The 18,763-nt window shown below is 39.5% G+C and overlaps 1 long non-coding RNA gene across 1 annotated transcript in view; it reads left to right on the top strand.

The window, feature by feature from the left end:
* Positions 1-532: 532 nt before the first annotated feature.
* LOC138148393 (uncharacterized) overlaps positions 533-18,763 on the top strand; it is a 20,942-nt gene continuing 2,711 nt past the window's right edge. Inside the window, exons 1-2 of the long non-coding RNA XR_011165047.1 lie at positions 533-642; positions 780-868. This is a non-coding gene — a long non-coding RNA (uncharacterized lncRNA). The remainder of the gene's footprint in view (positions 643-779; positions 869-18,763) is intronic.

Genomic DNA, 18,763 nt, shown 5'->3' on the forward strand with positions numbered 1-18,763 from the left:
GAGAGATGTCTTTGAACACAAGTGACCCTTCCAGCTCTATAGCTCCATGACACTGGAAGGAGGTGGTGTTTTGGAAAGCTGAGAGAGGGTCAGGGAGACTGAAGACTGAGGGATGGAACTTGGCAGAATTTCCAGGCACACAGTCACACAGTGTGATTGGCTCCAGGCTCCACAGACCTCTAGAGATGGCCCTGATTGTCTTAAAATACAAATGATCTTCACATTGAATCTGAGCCACACAACACACAATTAAGCTTTGTCTAATTTTTTTTTTTTAGCAAGAGGAGAAAGTCCACTCCTGAGGAGCCCTCCCCAGCAATGTATTCATCATTGAGAAGTTTGTCAGAAAGACTTTGAATGTGAGTCAACTGATTCTGGATGCTAAGTTTTTGTCTGGGAGCTATCTGAGGCACTTAGTATGATTGGCTCATTGCTGCCTTTAGCATGATGTCATTTGCCCTTGATAGTGATGATGTTATTCTGAGTGGATCTGAGCACATCCTTTAACCTTGTTCTAATTACTCAGAGAGCCATAGCCCTGCCCATTAAGTTTGTGGTCCTGAGAGCAGCAAATTAACAAGGGTAGGCTGACAAAGCTTGTGCCCAGCTTATTTATTGAGCATGACTTCATAACATCTCATGGTGAGCTGGTATTCATTACCTCATGTTGGAATATATACATGTTATGCATAAAGTATCAATAATCAGTAAATCAGCAGAGTTCTTTGACTTGTTGATTCTCAACCTAATGATGTGTTTATTTAATTGTCCTCATTCAGGGTTCTCAAAGGTCATGCAGAGGGAAGGGACCTATGATTTCAATAATAGAGGAAACTCCCAGTTGCAGAAACTCCCTCTTCCAATTCTGGTAGGTACCTTCTTTTACCACTGGTTGTCTTAGAGAGCTTGCCTAGAGAGCTTTGTCCAGGGTCACACAGACAAAAGGAGTCAGAGACAGGGCTTCAGCCCAGGTCTTCCTACTTGAGACTTGATCTCTATCCACTATGCTTTGGTGCCTCACAAAAAGAAAAAGAGGTAGCATGAGGTAATGGGGGGAAAAAAGGGAGTCTTCTCATAGAGAAGCCACCCCTATTTAATTTACTCGGTTTTTGGAACAGCCACCTTGCTATTCTGATTGAAGAGTTAGTGTCAATGCATATGGCCCACTATATCTAGATGGCAGCAGACCCAGAGCATGCTTCACATCTCATCCAAATGTTCACCATGGCCATCTCTTTGCCACATGTCTTGCTATGCACAGTCTCTCTTCCTTTGCATTTCTTGTTCTGGGTACAACAATCAGATCAATCCTTTCATTGTTTCTGAAAAGGGCATGCCAATTAACTCTCCTATAACTCTAGTTGGCAGCTCTAGGACTTCTGAAAACAAAATACCCTTCCTTGCCTACCTACCATTCCCTTATATGTGTTGTCTCCTTCCCGTATTAGAATGTAAGCTCCTTGAGGGCAGGAATTGCCTTACTTTTGTATCAATATCCCCCTCATACACACAATTTAGCTATATTTGGATTATAATAAGTGTTTAATAAATACTTTTATTTGTTGAGTCTTGGCTCTGCCTTTTACTAGCCATGTGATCTTGTACAAGTTTCCATTGCTCTGAAGTTCAGGTTTCCTCATCTATAAAACAAGGGCAATAGTATTCATACTACTGTAAAGAAGGTGAATAAATATGAGCAATTATTATGAAAATAGCAACCTTTTTTTTTTAAGGGAAATCATAACCTTGAGAAGAGGAAAACAAGCCCAAGGACAAGTAATGGAAACATGGACACACCCTATGTTTTCTAAGTTTTCCTACCTGGCAAGTGGGAGAAGCTGCCTTTGATCATCTCCTAGCTAGAATAGGTATTATCTTTAAAACTGACCAGAATGGACAGTCTCTCTTTCCTTTGAATTCTTTCCTACAATACACAGTTCAGGTTCCACGAATTGAACTTAGAGGGGGGATATCTTTGTCCCCTTCTCTTTTACCTGAGCTCCCCTGAGAACTGGGGTGTTTGTTTCTGTCTAAGTCATTTGTCCCTCTCTGTTTCATGTGCTGGTGTCAATCCCCATTGGACCCATAAATTGGAGCTGTGGTGACCTTGGGGCCAGAATTCCAGGAAGGCTGTTACAGTCAGCCAACCTGGAGAAACCAGGGTGTCTGGAGCTCTAGTCTGAGGAGGGTCTGAAATCTAGTCTGAGGACTTGGAATTTAGGAATGGGCTCCAAACTAATGGAAGTCAAACTAGGCTATAAACTTTTTGTTCCCCTTCCCCTCCCCAAAGACTGAGGTGCTATGGGGGGAGGATTAAGCCCTTCATTTTAAAGGAGTACATTTATTTATTTATTTGTTATTATAACTTTTAAGTGAATAGTTCCTTTTAAAAAGCATTTATCAAGCACTTCCTATGTAGAAAGCATTAGAAAGCAAAGACCAAAATAAAAATACTTGTCCCCAATTTGCATGCATTACTCCTATGTTACCCTCTAGAAAAAACCAAGACAAGCCCAATTCCCCTTCCAGTTATCTTGCTTCCCTGAGCTGCTAATGAAGGTATTCCCAATGCCTCCAAAAAAATCTAAGATCCTAGATCTGGAGCTAGAAGGGACCTCAGGGGTCACCTAGTCCAACTTGTTTATTTTACAGATGAAAAAAACTAAGGCCCAGAAAGTTTAAATCATCTGCCCAAGATTCTACAAATAGTAAGGAGGTTCTGAATCCTGGCCCTCTAACCTCAGAGCCAATGAGCTTTCTATTACATCATAGTGCCGGAATGATCTCCAGTCCTCTCACCATCTTAGTTGCTCTTCCCTACTTGTCAGAGGACTTTGTTCTCCTCTTTGTTGGCAAATGTAATATCTGTAAAACGTGTATTTCATGAAATAAACAAAAATAAATCCACAATACTATGCATTCCTTCTGCCCTCCATCACAATAGATGCCCATTCAGTCATGGATAGCTCCATAAGTGAATACAATCTAGTAATGCAGATGACCCTTCAAACTCCAGAAAGCAAATTGTGAAGCCTTTAAGTTGTTTAGTGAATTGCTATATTTAAGCTAAGGTGAGGAGAGGCAGCTAGGTGATGAAGTGGATAGAGTACCAACCCTGGAGTAAAGAAGACCTGAGTTCAAATTTGACCTCAGCTTACTAGCTATGTGACCCTGGGCAAGTCACTTAATCCCAATTGCCTCCAAAAAAAGAATAAATAAAGTAAGGTAAAGATATGATAGCTCAAGGAATAATTCCTGATGGGAATTATACATATGTGAAACTATACAGCAAAATTCCTGTCCCCAAGAAAAATACTCACAATTGTCTGACAGGCTAGTTTATTTATACCCACATGTTTTAAAGGACTTGGTCAATGGAATATATAACATCAAGCCATATTATAATGTGTCATGATTCTTGATGATAATGATTTAATCTTAACTTAGATACTATGAAATATCAAGTACACCAATTTGGCTGGAATATAGGTATATAAGGGAGAATAATGTAGAAAAATGTCTAAAAAGAGGGAAAGAGGCAGGTCATGAAGGACTTTAAATGCCAAATCAAAGAGTCTATATATTGTCCTCTAGGCAAGAGGAAATGATACAAACTTATTGAGCAAGGCTTCGAAAGATATATCATACTTCTGCTTTAGGAATATGGATTTGGAAGCTAAAAGGAGGATGGGCTGCAGAGAGGAGAGACTGGAGGGAGACTAACTAGGAGGTTACTATAATAGTCCTAGTAATAGGTGTTGAGGACATGAGCTAGACTAATGGTCATAAGAATGGAGAGAAGGGAATGGATAGGAGAGATACTGTGGTGGTTGAATCAGCAATTGATGGGACATGGAAGTATTTGAGATTGTGAGCTTGGGTGCATGGTGGTACTCTCAAAAGAAACCGGGAAGTTAGAAAGAATAAAGACTTTGGGAGGAAAGGTAATCATTTCTATTTTAGCCATGTTGAGTTTGAGATGACTATGGTACATCCAGATGGAGATGTACAGCAGGTGATATGGAACTGGAACTCAAGAGAAAGGGAGGTAGATAGGTAGATATAGGAATCACATGAAAGGAAATGATAGCTGAACTCAAGGGAACTGATAGTAAATACAGAGAAAAGAAGAGCTCCCTGGATAGAACTCTTGGGTATGCCAAGACAAAGAAGGCAGGACTTTGATGTTGATCTAGCAAAGCATAATGAGGAGTAGCTAGACAAGCAGGATGAAAATCAGGAGACAGCCAAGTCGTGAAAAGCTAGGGATGAGAGAGAGTATCCAAGATGAAGCAATGATCAACGATTTCATATGCTGCAGAGAGGTCAAGAAAGAATGAGGACTGAGATCATCACTGGCTTTAGTGAGTAAAAAGATGGTTGATAACCTTGTTAAGAGCAGTCTTAGTCCCACTGAAGGAAGTCATATTGCAAGGGGCTGAGAAGTGAGGAGGTGAGAAAGTAGAAGCAATGAGTATAAAAAAATGATAATAAAACAGGTAATAATTATGTAATGCTTTAAAGTTTGCAAAGCCATGCAGATGGCTTTTCTAGGAGTCTAATTTTGAAGAAAAAAACAGTACTATAGTATGATAGCTTGAGGTGATGGCAAGGTCAAATGAAAGTTGTTTTTTTAAAGGACAGGTAAAATCTATGTAGGTTTATACGAAGCAAGGAAGGAGCACTAGACAGATTAAATTCATTCCCATATGCATTTATTAGCCTTTATTTACCATATGAAAGATATTATAATAGACAATAGGAACACAAAAATGAGAATGAAAGTTTCTGCCCTCAAGAACCTGGCAAAGTACTAGGAAAAACATGTATGCATATAAAAAATATCAAACATGTACAAATAAAAATGACTTGTCAGGGGGACCACTAATAAAAACCTAAAAGGTCTATTGCAGGTGGTAACACTTGAACTGAGCCTTGAAGGGAGTTATGGAGGTGAAGATGGAGAACTTTTCAGGCATGCAGTACAATCTGTACAAAGACACAGAAATGGGAGATAGAGAAAACCAAGTACACCAGATTGGCTGGAACCATTCAATGAGTGGATAAGATTAATGAGATTAAAGGATAAAAATTGAAGGAATGATTGAAGGGGCAGACTCTCAGAGGAGAAAAGGAAGGATTAGAATCCAGGGCATGATTACAGTAACTGACCTTGGCAAAGAAGAGAGCAACTTCTTCCTCAGGGATGAGAATAGCACAAACAAAAAGAGTTTGGGGATTAATGATGATGGGATTTGAGGTGCAGACATACAGAGAGGATCATAGAATCATATATTTGAGAGATAAAAGGCACCTTAGAGGCCATCTTGTTCAATGACCTTACTTTATAGGTTAGGAAACTGAAGCCCACACAAGTTGTAAGTAACAGAGCTAATGATGGATGGCCTCGATTTTCTCAGTAAAATATGAGGCAAATTTCTCTTGTGGGGTGGAGGTAGTTTAAGGGGAGGAAGTTTGAAATATGTGCCTTGTGGTGTGTGTGTGTGTGTGTGTGTGTGTGTGTGTGTGTGTGTGTGTGTAGGGGGGTGGTACAATCATGAAAGTGTAAAATGATTGAAGGGAAGCAGAGAGGATCCAGTTGAAATCAAATAATAATATAAAAATGAACAATTTTGAAAGACTTTAGAATTCTGATCAACCAAATGATCAACCATGAGTCCATAGTTAAAAAGAATATTGCCTACCTCATAACAGAGCAATGATGGATTAATACATAGGATGAAAAATGCTTTTTTGAATACAGTATAGGAATTTGTTTTGCTTGACTCTGCTCATGTTATTTGAGGGAAACTTTTTCACTGGGCTCAGCAGCACAGAAAGAAAGAAAAGAAGATGAAATAGGAATGTAGCAGCAGCAGTAGACAACAAAAGAGCACATCATTTCCCAGGTGGCTCCTTGGTTTTTGCCACGCTGAGTACTGTACCCTAGAGAAGCTGACAGTTCAAGATGTTACATCAGAACGTGCGCTTTCAATATGGTCGACAAGGGAAGAGACTGGAATGACACAGTGATCTTTCTTGTGGAACATTTTAATAGCTACCTCCAACATTCACAGCAGGATCTGAACTGCTCAGAAGAATTATTTGTCACCACATTCTTATTTCAGAAGGACTTTCATCATAAACTCACATGAAAAAGCAGCATCAGTGAAAATTCAAGGGACATGGATCACTGTGTGATTTGACCTAGAAGGAGATTTTTTTTCTCTTAAACTATGAGTCTCTGACTTTTGATATCCATGTTCTTCCAGTGATGTCACATGGCTGCAAATCATAGAAAACCATATCACTAAGGAGTCAACATTGCAAATCATCCAAAGGCCAGTGGAGAGATTGAAGGGTCACATGGAAAAATCTACAACAGAGGTGTTGTAGTAGGAATGTAAATTTATGTTGTAGGCATCTTTCTAAGATTGTACTGTCTAAGATCTTCCCTGTCCCTAGGCCCTTTGATAGCCTTAAGTACACCTGGAGTCTGTTGTGGGAGGCTTGTTTTTTAGGAGATACTTTTTGATTGGGCAGTGGGTCAAGAGGGTTGTTACATTTTCTGACCTAGGAGAAGGCTATATAATCCCTGATGTGAGGCTTTGCTTTGGGGCTTACTTTGAGAAGTGTTGCATGATTTAACCAGACAAGACTCTGAGCAGCCATTGAGCCTCCAGGCTTTGAAAAACCCAGATGCTGATGCTTCCCTCTCTGGGAACTGACTAAGTATGGATGTAATGGTTGGACAAGTGGAGGCCTGTCTGCTTGAAATGTTTATTTCTCTGTCTTCTTGTAACTTCTGCTTGTAACCTCTGTATACTCTGAAGTTCGGGGTGCTGACTTTTTCCCCTGAACTAGGTAAATAATATGTTTGATTAAAGCAAGATTGTTAACCCATTTTGAGTTGCTTTCCTTTAGAAAAGCAGATGTAAGAACCTAGGTTGGCAGCCACCCTGGGGATGCTGGGGTGCTTGCTTCTACAGGTGTCTAATTTGCAATCTGTTTGTGGCCAGCAAAACTTCAAAACTTTGAGTGCAGAGGGAACCAGATTAAAATGTAATTGATAAATATTTAACAAAATAAATAAAAATAAACAGAACACAGATAATGTGAATTTGAGGTCTTCTGAGTCAATTTGGGCCCACAGGAATAAGTCTTTTAGTTGAATTTGACACCACTGCTCAACAACATATTACCAGCGATGGCCATCCAAGAGATATATTCCTGGAAAAAGGAGCTAGGTACATCAAGTTACAAGAATGAGGTACAACACAAAGATAGTCAGTGAGCTCCATTAATAGCAATGTAATACCAAGAAATCTAGAGTAGGAGGAGACTAGATTTTGGGAAGTCATGAGCTTGGATGAGAAAAAAACATATACCTTTAGTTTCCATTGTAATACCATGTATTTTGTTTAATGCATTTTAAAATATTCTTCTGAGGAGATTGTCAAAGAAGTCCATGATATGATAAAGGGTAAAAAACCCTTATTTAGAGGAAAGTCCCCCAGGAAGTTGGGTGGAGTGTCTTTGAAATATTTATAGAGGAATTCGGGCTATAGTTACACAAGATGAAAAGGTATGGATGGGTTTCAATCTGGGTTAAGGGTAGTATTTGCATCAATATGATCACAGATTCATTAAAGTGTTAAATTTTTCTGATAAAGTTTCGACCTTCCCTCAAAATAGAACAGATTTCTACTTAGTTTCAATAGTTTTCATCAATTCCTACAAATCACATTAAAGTGTCATATATATCTTTAGAAATATAAACTCCATGAGGGCAGGGACTTTAAAAAAAATGTTTTTGCATCTCCAGTGTTTGATACATAGGAAGTCTTTAAAAAAATGCCTATTGACAAACTGATTTGGATCTAGTAGCAAGTTCATCTAGTCCAACTCTGTTTTATAGATTAGGAAACTGAGCCCCATTAAAGTTAAGTAATTTGCTATAGATTAGGTAGCTAATTTAGTGGTAGTCAGGATTCAAGTCCACTCCTGATTTTCTTTCAAAATTGTTTATTGAGACTGGTCTCAGTCATCAATTAGGCATAAGTAATTGACATAAAAGTTTAAGTGATTTTTCCTAGTTAGAAAAGAACTTAACTCAGTGGGGTCTCTACCCTGACTTTTCTTTGTTATTGACACTATCTGTTCTGCACCCCACTGGAATCAACAAAAAAAAAAATTTGAGCTAGAGAAGAATATGAATGGGGAGAGAAAATTCTGGGGTTTTGGACCTGGGAATGTGGAGGATGTCTTTTTACAGGAATTTTTGGGGAACTCCAATGAAAATACAGTTATGGGGAACAAAATGTAGGGGTGTATAGTTCTATTTGGAGCCCAAATGTTCCATAATAGGAAAAATTTCTTCACATCTGTAGCAGCAAGCACCCCAGCATCCCCAGGGTGGCTGCCAACACAGGTTGTTAGATCTGCTTTTCTAAAGGAAAGCAACTCAAAATGGGTTAACAATCTTGCTTTAATCAATCAAACATATCATTTACCTAGTTCAGGGGGAAGAGGTCAGCATCCTGAACTTCAGAGGATACAGACAGAAACATTTCAAGCAGACAGGCCTCCAACTGTTCAACCATTACATCCATACCAAATCACAGTTACCAGAGAGGGAAGCATTAATATCTGGGTTTTTCAAAATCAGGGGCCTCTCAACGGCTGCCCAGAGTCTCATCTTGTCAAATCACACAACACTTCTCAAAGTGAGCCCCAAAACAAAGTCTCACATCAGGGATTATATGGCCTGCTCCTGGGTCAGAGAATGTAACAGCCCTCTTGACCCACTGCCCAATCACAAAGCACCAAGGTGTGGGCGTTCCTGAAAAACAAGCCTCCCACCACAGACTCTAGGTACACTCAAACTAGGGGCAGGGAAGATCTTAAAAAATCTACATTCCTATAACAATATCTCACACTGTGGTTATGGGCACCAACAAAGCAAAGCAAGTCTACAGGGAGATATCAGAGAAAGCATGGGCCAGGCAAGTCAAACCACCACCACTATTTTGACTACAACATCCCCTAGGATTCCTGGGGAGTCAGCCTAGGCCCCAGAGTCCAGGATCCCTGAGAATTAAAAAGTCCTGCTCTTAGACCATTTGTCCTGTTTACAGTCAGGACCTCACAAATGTCACTGAGGGGAGTAATTCTGGTGGGAAAGGATCCCACTGTCATCAACACCAATACTAATAGGTAGCTAAGTTCCAGGAACAACAATTCCTCCTCTACCATCGACTCTGCTACCAGCCTGGCTCCATAAACATCAGGCAAAGGAACAATAAATGTGGTGTGTCCTGGCAATTGTGTCTAGAGGTGCTACAGTATTCCACCCCCACCCCCACCTCACACCCACTCCCCCAGTCATGGCTATTGAAGAATACCCTGGAAAGAAAGTGATTGATTGCCACCAAAGTCCTTGGCACTGTCAAATGGGTCAACATCAGAAACCAAAATGACTATTAATGAAGACAACATTAAAGAAGATACCTTACCATCTCTTTCGCTATTTGCCCCAAGGATCATTGATCCTTTCAATCTGACTTTTAGCTTAAACCTCTTAATATGTTCTCTCCCCTTATTAAAACATGAGCTCCTTAAGAACAAGACTTGATTCTCTTTCAATTTCTATTCCTAGCACTTGGCACTGTGCTTTGAACATTGCAAGTGTTTAAGAAATGCTTTTTGTTCATTGATGACCCTGATGAATTAAGTTATAAACTCATAGGGTATGAACCCCCTCTTAATTATCTTGGTATCTCCCCCAGCTCCTGACACAGATCCCTGCATTCTGAAGGCACTTACTTATATGAGCTGACTGCCTGAATGGAAGACACAGTCCTTGCCTTCAGAGGGCAGTGGTAATTACTATCTTCTGTAGCTGTCAACACACAGAAACAACCAGGCATTGCAAGCTCCTCTAGCATCTAGCAGAGTCATCTCTGATTAATTTTTGCTGGATACATGAATAAATATGCCTTCTATTTATTTCATACTCTCTTTCTTGGATAATTCTTGATCGTCTATTTAACCCAGTCTATGGAATGCCTTTGCCAGATATGTATCTGAAGCTTTCCCAGTTTCATTAGGACCTAGGGAGGATTGTACTCTGTTGACAGTTTTACCTGCAAGCTATGATAAAGTAGGAGAGAAGGACCTGAGTGCAGATACAGAGTGCATCTATGTAACCAGGATGATCAGAGGAACTCCTGACATATTACAGGGCACCTCCCCAGGAAGTGGGTGAGCACTCCAGCTGTCAGCTGAATTCAGAGAGTAAAATCTGGCCCTCAGTCCCAGAATTAGACTTGCTACATAGCCCCTCATATTAGAGATCTTGTCGTATTTGACCCTTTTCTATTTGTCTTCTGTAACACTCAGTGCCCAATCAAATATAATTTATATTAATATAGACATTGTAACCATCACCTTTCCTTCCTACTTGCTTTACACTGCAAGGTCAGTACAACAAATATTTTATTTGTTGTTTGTCAGTCATGTCCAACTCTTTGTGACCCTGTTTGGTTTTTTGGAGTTTTTTTTTTAAGCAAAGATAGTGGAGTGGTTTGCCATTTCCTTCTCCAGCTCATTTTACAGATGAGGAAGCTTGAAATAAATAGGATTAAGTGACTTGCCCAAGGTCATATAGCTAGTAAGTGTCTGAGGCCAGATTTATAACTCAGGAAGATGAGTCTTCCTGACTTCAGGTCCAGTGTTCTATCCAATGAGGCATCAAATTGCCTCTGCTACCGTGTTTCCCCAATAATAACACCTATCCCGAAAATAAGCCCTCCCCTTACTGTGTAAGATTCCTCTAAAATAAGCCCTCCCCCCAAAATAAGCCCTATTGAGATTGCTACTGTAGTGAAGGTGATCCCCTGCGCTACACGCTACATTACAGTACCCTCTGTATGCACCGTTCCCCCCCCCCATGAAACGCATGCCGCGCTCCGAGCTGCATCCAATCAGAGCTGCAGCAGTGAGCGCGTCATCCTGTTCTTCCCCGGTGATTTGCTTATTGAATAAAGGTACATTTTTTTGTTCACATTTACCTGTTTATTAAAATTGCTGTCAATGTTCATTAAAATAAGCCCTCTGGTGTTTTCTGTCCAAAAAAATTAATAAGACTGTCTTATTATCGGGGAAACACGGTACCTGGAGCTCCACATAGAACATGCCCAAATCCTTTATATTTTGCTCTTTTTAAAGGTTTCCTAATTTTTCTGCATGCTTTAGTAAGAATTAAAGGGAAAAAAAAATAAGGTTAAACACTTACCATATTCCAGGCATTGTGTTAAGCCCTGGAGAGACAAGCACAAAGGAAACAAAACAGTCCCTGTCCTCAAGGAGATTCCTTTCTACAGAGAGAATACAAGATGTGCACAGATACAAATACAAAGCATAGACAAAATAATTGAGAAAAAGAGAGAGAGGGAAAGAGAGAGTTAACAACTGAGAAAGCATAGTTTAGGGGAAGGAGTGAAAGTGTTAGAATGAAAGACCCTGAAGTTACTGCTTTGTCTGGTTTCAGTGCCATGGAACAAGACATACCTTCCAGGTTAAATTTACCACCTCTGGTTACCAGGCTTGTCACCAGGCTGCTAACTCAAGCCTGTATTGATACTATTTCTTTCTGTCTCCTCTCCCATCTGATAGGAGGGTAGAGCACCATACTCCTCCCAATGCCTTCCTTTATAAAGAATAGGAAAGAAGAAGAAAAAAAACAAGTTTCTGGCTCACTCCACTCTTTTATCTGTTGCTCTGTTTTCAATTCCAAAAAACAATTCTTCCGGCCCCCAATCAAAAAAATTAGTCCCTTCACTTCTCTGAGCTTTATTTTCCTCCTCTGTTAAATGAGAGGATTAAACTAAATGTTATCTAGGGTCCTTCTAGCTCTAAATCTTATGATCCTGTGAATCTTTTTTTCCCTCTGAACGACCTTCAAATTCTATCTGATCCTTCTCTCCCTCCCCTCCTCCCACCCCATTCCTGGAATCTCTTCTTTAAAGGGCCTCAAGGAAAACCACCTCAAAGGAAGAACATCAAAGTTTATGTAACTATGTTTACATAGCTTTTTGTCATTTTAAAGTGTCCTACAAATAGTCATTAGTTAAATATCACTCTACTAGAGGGCAGCAAGCTAAATCACTCTGATTAGTAAGTATAATAGCACTTGCTCTGATTCCTGAAGGAGTGAAGCAGGCATGCTGGGTCTTGTGAGCTTCCCCATCACCTTTTCTTATAGACTCACAGAATGCTAGGTATCTAGAATAGAATTTAGAAGTAAGTCATCTAGTCCGAGCACCTCCTTTACAAATGAGGGAACAAGTTCAAAGGTGAGTGACTTGACCAAGCCTCAAACGCAAGTCTCTTGACTCCCACTGCAGTCCTTAAAAACCTCTGCTATTCTTCAACTGAAAATATTTTCTTGCCTCTAGTCCAGTAGTCTAGTTGATGAGCTCTCCATTTGATTGTAAGAAAAGCTTAAAATTGCCTTATCATATAATGAGCTCTACATTCCTGGGGAAACAGACAACCCTTCATAATTGTCTTGTCAGTAGGCACCACCACTATAGCTCACTACTCACACAAGCAGAAAGTCATTTCCTTATTTATTTTCTCTTGCTTCAATCTTTTCTTGTATTTTCTCCAGCTATCCCTCATGCCTAGAGCACTCTCCTTCTGCTCCACCTAGTGACCTCCTGGCTTCCTTTAAGGCCGAACTAAAATTCCATCTTTTACTAGAAGCTTTACCCAAGCCCTCTTAATTCTAGTGCCTTCCATCTGTTAATTATCTCCTATCTGTCCTGTATACATCTTGTTCATATATATTTGTTTGCATGCTGTCTACTCCTTTAGACTGTAAGATCCTTGAGAGCTGGGATTATCTCTTGCCTCCTTTTGAGCCCCCAGTATTTAGCAGAGTGCCTAGTACATAGCATGTGCTATGTAATAATTGTTTATTGATTGTTTGCAGAAGTCTGATGATTAACTGGTTAGTGGAGGAATGATGCCTCTCTTCTTTGGATCCTGAGGATACCAATTGGTCACTAATCTGCACCTTCCTTTCCTCCTCTACATCTCCTCCAATCTAGGGTTTCATCCTCATGTGTCTGTGCTATTATTGCAATAGCTTCCAGTCTTAAAAAAAAAAAAAAAGTCTTATTGATGTCTCTTGTTTCTATTTTTACACCATAGTAATTTCCTAATATAATTTTGCTCTGATTAAACCTTTCCCTACAACAAAGAAAAGCAGCTAACATAAATGACAAAACAACCAACCTGACAGCACGTGCAACATTCCACTCCTTAAATTCTTCTCCTCTTGGTAGTAAGAGTGTTTCATCATCTGTCTTTCAGGAACAATACTGGTCTTTACATTTCATTTGAGTTTGGCTATTATTTAATGGCACTTTCATGTATATTATTGTAGTAATTGTGTATACTGTCTTATCGTGTCTGTTTTCTTTAATTTAGTTCATATGGCTTTCTACATTTTTCTGAATGCTTCATTTCTATTTCTTCTTACAGCACTGCAATACTCTACTAAAAATTGTATATCATAATTTATTAAGCCAAACTCCAATTCATAGATACGCACATTCATTCTTTCCTTTTTTGCCACAACAAAAAGTGTTGCTATAAACATTTTGGAAGCTTTTTTTATTTGACTCCCTAAGGGTATATTTACAGTAATGAGATTCTAGGATATGAATAGTTTAGGGATTTTTCTCAAGTAATTTTTTTTAAAGCAATTGGGGTTAAGTAACTTGCTCAAGGTTACACAGCCAGTTATTTCTGGGTGTGGTGCTAAGTATCTGAGCCCGGATTCGATCCCAGGTTATCCCGACTCTGGGGCCAGTGCTCTTACTCACTGCGCCACCTGGCCACTCCTAAGCAATTGGGGTTAAGTAACTTGCTCAAGGTTACAAAGCCAGTTATTTCTGGGTGGGTGCTAAGTGTCTGAACCCGGATTCGATCCCAGGTCATCCCGACTCTGGGGCCAGTGCTCTTACTCACTGTGCTACCTGGCCACCCCTCAAGTAATTTCTAATTGTTTACTAGAAGGGTTGAATCACTTCATGGTTGTACCAACAGTGTTAATGTGTCTGCCTTTCCATAGTCCCTCCAACATTTGTTTCTTTTTTTTAAATTTATTTTTACTTTTCAATATTTGCTTTTATAAGATTTCGAGTTCTAAATTTCCCCCCTTTCTTTCACTCCCCCCTCCTCAAGATGGCATGCAATCTGATATAGGCTATATATGTATGATTATATTAAAAATGTTTCTAAATAAGTCATGCTGTGAAAGAAGAATCAGAAGAATGAGAAATAAAAAAACAAAAACCAACAAAAGAAAGAGAAAATAGTATGGCTTTGATGTGCCTTCAGATTCCATAATTCTTTCTCTGGATGTGGATAGCATTTTCTATCATGAGTCTTTTAGAATTGTCTTAGATCATTGCATTGCTGAGAAGAGCTAAATCTAACAAAGTCTGTCATTGCACAATGTTGTTACTGTGTTCTCCTGGTTTTGCTCACTTCACTCAGCATCAATTCATGCAAGTCTTTACAGGTTTTTCTGAAATCTGCCTGCTTACCATTTCTTATGGAACGATAGTATTCCATTATGTTCATGTGTTACAACCTGTTCAGCTATTCCCCAGATGATGGGCCTCCCCTCAATTTCCAATTCTTTGCCACCACGAAAAAAGAACTGCTATAAATATTTTTGCATACAACATTTGTACTTCTTTTACCATCTTTATTCCTAGTTCTTCTCTTCCCTTCTTTTCTCTCCTCTTTCTTTCTTCCTTCCTCTTTTTTTGTTTTTGGAGGGAGGAAGGCAAGGCAATTGGGGTTAAGTGACTTGCCCAAGGTCACATAGCTAGTGTGTCATATGTCTGAGGTCTAATTTGAACTCAGGTCCTCCTAATTCCAGGACCAGTGCTCTATTCACTGCACCACCTCTCTCTGTCTCTTTGTCCCTCTGTCTCTCTGTCTATGTCTATGTCTCTATCTCTCTCATCAGCAAGAGGTTTGGCCCTGCTTTGTTTTTGCAATCTGTATTTGCCTAACTCCTTAGGCAGCTTAGTGGCCTTCTGCTCCTTAGGGGCTCACCATTGGCGATACTTAATGCAGACACCAGATCAGCTTTAGCTCTACTGAAGATCAGAACTCTAGAGTTTATGCAAGCCTCAGCCTCCTTCAGCAGCAAGGATTACAAATATGCATTACCATGCCTAGCTCCTGGGTGTTTCTTCTACTTTCTGTCACTAGTTCCTAGCTATTCCAATCTTTCATATGTACTATTGAAAGAATGACCTTTCTTAAACATTTTTTCACCTCTAGACCAGTCAACATGCACTTATTGAACATGTTAGAAACTGTGCTATGTACTGGGAATACAAATAATGGCAAAAATATGGTTCCTGCCCTCAAAAAGCATTTTGATGGGGACTGGTTCTTCTAGAGCAGTCCTGTGGGCCACAGGCTGTGCAGGCCTCTTCTAGAGGAACAGATAATCTCTAATCTCTCTTCTCAGTCAAAATTCTAAAATTCCACAAATAGTAGCTGGTTATTTCCTGTCCTATGGTATAATCTTTATACTCAACAGTCTTTCAAGGCTTTCCAACAACAGACCTGCTACTCCACTCTAAGTTCTTGTGATTGCCTGCCTTACAAAGACCATCTGATTCAGCTAAATCAATCTATTTATCTCCCTCCAGTTTGCTCTGTTCCTGCCTCTGTAGATCAGTATAGGCCATCCATTCTGGACACATCTATCCACTCTCCACTCTGCCAATCCTTGATTCCTTGCCTACTTCAAAAAGCCAGTTCAAAATTCATTGCACTCAACAAGGCTGTCTATGGTTCTGTTCACTCCTCTATATCAACTCTTCCCCATGCAATTATACTAAATCAATAAATTATTAAGCATCTACTATGTGCTAATACATTGTGCTCAGCACTGAGGACACAAAGAAAGGCAAAAGCTAGTCCCTGTTTTCAAGGAGTTCCTAGCTCTCAGGGAGACAACATGCAAACAACTTTGTACAAATAAGATAAATTGGAGATAATCTTAGAGGAAAGGCCCTCTTTTACTTAATTATTATGGGACAACAAGCAAGTGACTTCATTCTGAGGAACCTCAATTTCCTTAGTGACAAAATGGAGATAATAATACTTGTGTGACTGCAAAGCATCCTGGGATAATGGATAGATGGTACACACAGATTCAAGGAGACCTCAGCTCCAACGCTGACACAGCAATGTGACCCTGAGTCTCAGGGCACCAGGACATGCTCTAATGCTATATGGCAGAACAGCTGCTCATCTACATTGGTAAGAGTTTTCTCACCAGGAATTGCCTATGTCAATCAATTAAATTACAATATCAGACCAAAAAACAAAACAAAACAAAATTGTATTACCTGCTATTCAGTTGTCGGGAGGAAAACACTTTGTGTAATTGTGAGTTATTATTAGTGTATACCACATATGAATTACTCTTTCACATGTTGCTTTGTAAAAAGTGTACTTTTGTTGCCTGTGAGTTCCTTGACGCTAGGAACCATAATTTGTAGGATTTTAGCAGAAGAAATCACAGAAATGATCTAGTCCAACCTCTTCATTTGACAGAACAGGAAACTGAGACCCAGAGAACTACAGTAGTTTACCTAATGTCACAGAGCAGCTGAATATTAGAGCTGAGACATAAACAAAAATCCCCTGGTTCTGAATCCAGGACCATTTTTACCATTTCTATTTTAAGTGCCTCTATTCAATTCTATTCAATTAATATTTATTAAGTTCCCACTGTGTTAGTAATAACAAGAACTAGCATTTATTTAACACTTTATGGATTGAAAAAATTTTACAAATAAATATTATCTGGTTTAATCCTCACAACAACCCTGGAAGGTAGATGCTATTACTATTCCCATTTTACAGATGAGGAGACTGAGGCAGACAGAGTGACTTGCCCACACATGCAAAGCTGATAAGTTTCTGAGACTGGATTTGAACTTTGATCTTCTAATTCTAAGTCTGGAGATCTGTCTGAGAGGATACCAAGACACAAACTAAATAGTAACCGTCCTCAAGGGTCTTGTATTTTTACTTAAGGGATGGGAAAATATAACATGCAAATAAGCCACTACAAAATAGTATGAAGCATTGTCCAGAGGGAGAGTGCTACTAATGAAAGAGATGGGAAAAGGCTTTCATGTAGAAGATGGCTCTGAATCTGTGCTTCAGATGTCAGGGCTTCTGTGAGGGGCAGCAAAGGTGGGAATCTGTTCCCATTAGAGGGAACAGCTTGTTTAAGGCATGGACATGGAAGGTAGAGCTTTGTGTGTGGAGGAATAACCAGCCAGTAAGTTTGATTGGAATGCAGAGTAAGCAAAGGGAAGGTGTGTGGAATGAGACATGAGATGGGAAAGGGAGGTAGGAGCCATAGTACATAGTAGGGCTTTCAATGCCCAGCACAGGGAGCATTTTATATTTTATCCTAGAGGAAATAAGTTAACACTAGCTACTTGAAGCCATTGCTTCATTACTGTGTCACCACTGTGTTGACTTTACTGTATTTATGCTTGTCTACAGAAGTTCTCTTAGGGTCCTTCACCACCTGACTACAACCTATTTTGGTTCTATTCCTCCCATTCATTTCATCCCAGAACACCTTGTCTTTATATATTCCAAAATATGCCATTTGCTTGTAGCAACTTCATATGCTCCCTCTGGGAAAACATTGTCTAAATCCCACCTCCTCAAATTAGTCATTTTATCATCCTTACCTAAAGGACTGGAAAAGTAAGTGGGGCTTGAAGGTGACCAATGAAGGAAATAATTTCTGGTCGTATTCAACTTCAAAATCCACCTCCAGGAATGTGCTGATCGGCTCCAGCTGATTCTGTTTGCCCACGTATATTTTTTCTGGTCTGTGTGTGTCATATTTTTCTATTCCTATGAGCAGTTACCATCTAATTCTAGGTTTCACATGGTGTTTCCTGCATCTTTGGGAGTCATCAGCCTTGTAACTAAGATTAAGAAATGTACTAGTCAGCAGAATGGCCCTCAGCCTTTTCTCATTGGATATGTGTGTGTGTATATAGACATATATATATATGTCTATATATATATACACACACACATATGTGGATATGTATACAATATATAACATATATCTATATAAATATGTATATAAGCATACAGGTATATATATGTGAGCATACAGGTATATATCTCAGAGATAGCGGGGTATCTCTGTTCCAGTTCCAGACTACTTCAATACAGTAAATGTTGCAATTAAGAGAGTCATGTGAATTTTTTGGTTTCCCAGTGTGTATAAAAATTATGTTTACACTATACTGTAGTGGTCTATGAAGGGCGCCATAGTATTATATCTAAAAAAAAAAACAAGGTATATACCTTAATTTAAAAATACCTTATCGCTAAAAATGTCAACTATCATCTGAGCCTTCAGCAAGTTGCAATCTTTTTGCTGACAGAGGGTCTTGCCTTGATGTTGATGACTGCTGACTGATAAGGGTGGTGGTGGCTGTCAAAGGTTGGGGTGGCTGTGACAATTTAAAATAAGACAACAGAAGTTTACCATATCAATTGATTCTTATTTTCATTTGAACACTTAGAGGTCTTTATAGGGTTGTTAATTGGCCTAATTGCAATATTATTGTGTTTTAGAAAATAGGGAAGCCTGGGGGGGGGGAGGAGAGGG

This window comes from Petaurus breviceps, unplaced genomic scaffold (assembly GCF_028583685.1).
Source record: "Petaurus breviceps papuanus isolate PSGF00001 unplaced genomic scaffold, PetGlider_PUasm1.0 90823, whole genome shotgun sequence".
In the NCBI taxonomy this organism is placed as follows: domain Eukaryota; kingdom Metazoa; phylum Chordata; class Mammalia; order Diprotodontia; family Petauridae; genus Petaurus; species Petaurus breviceps.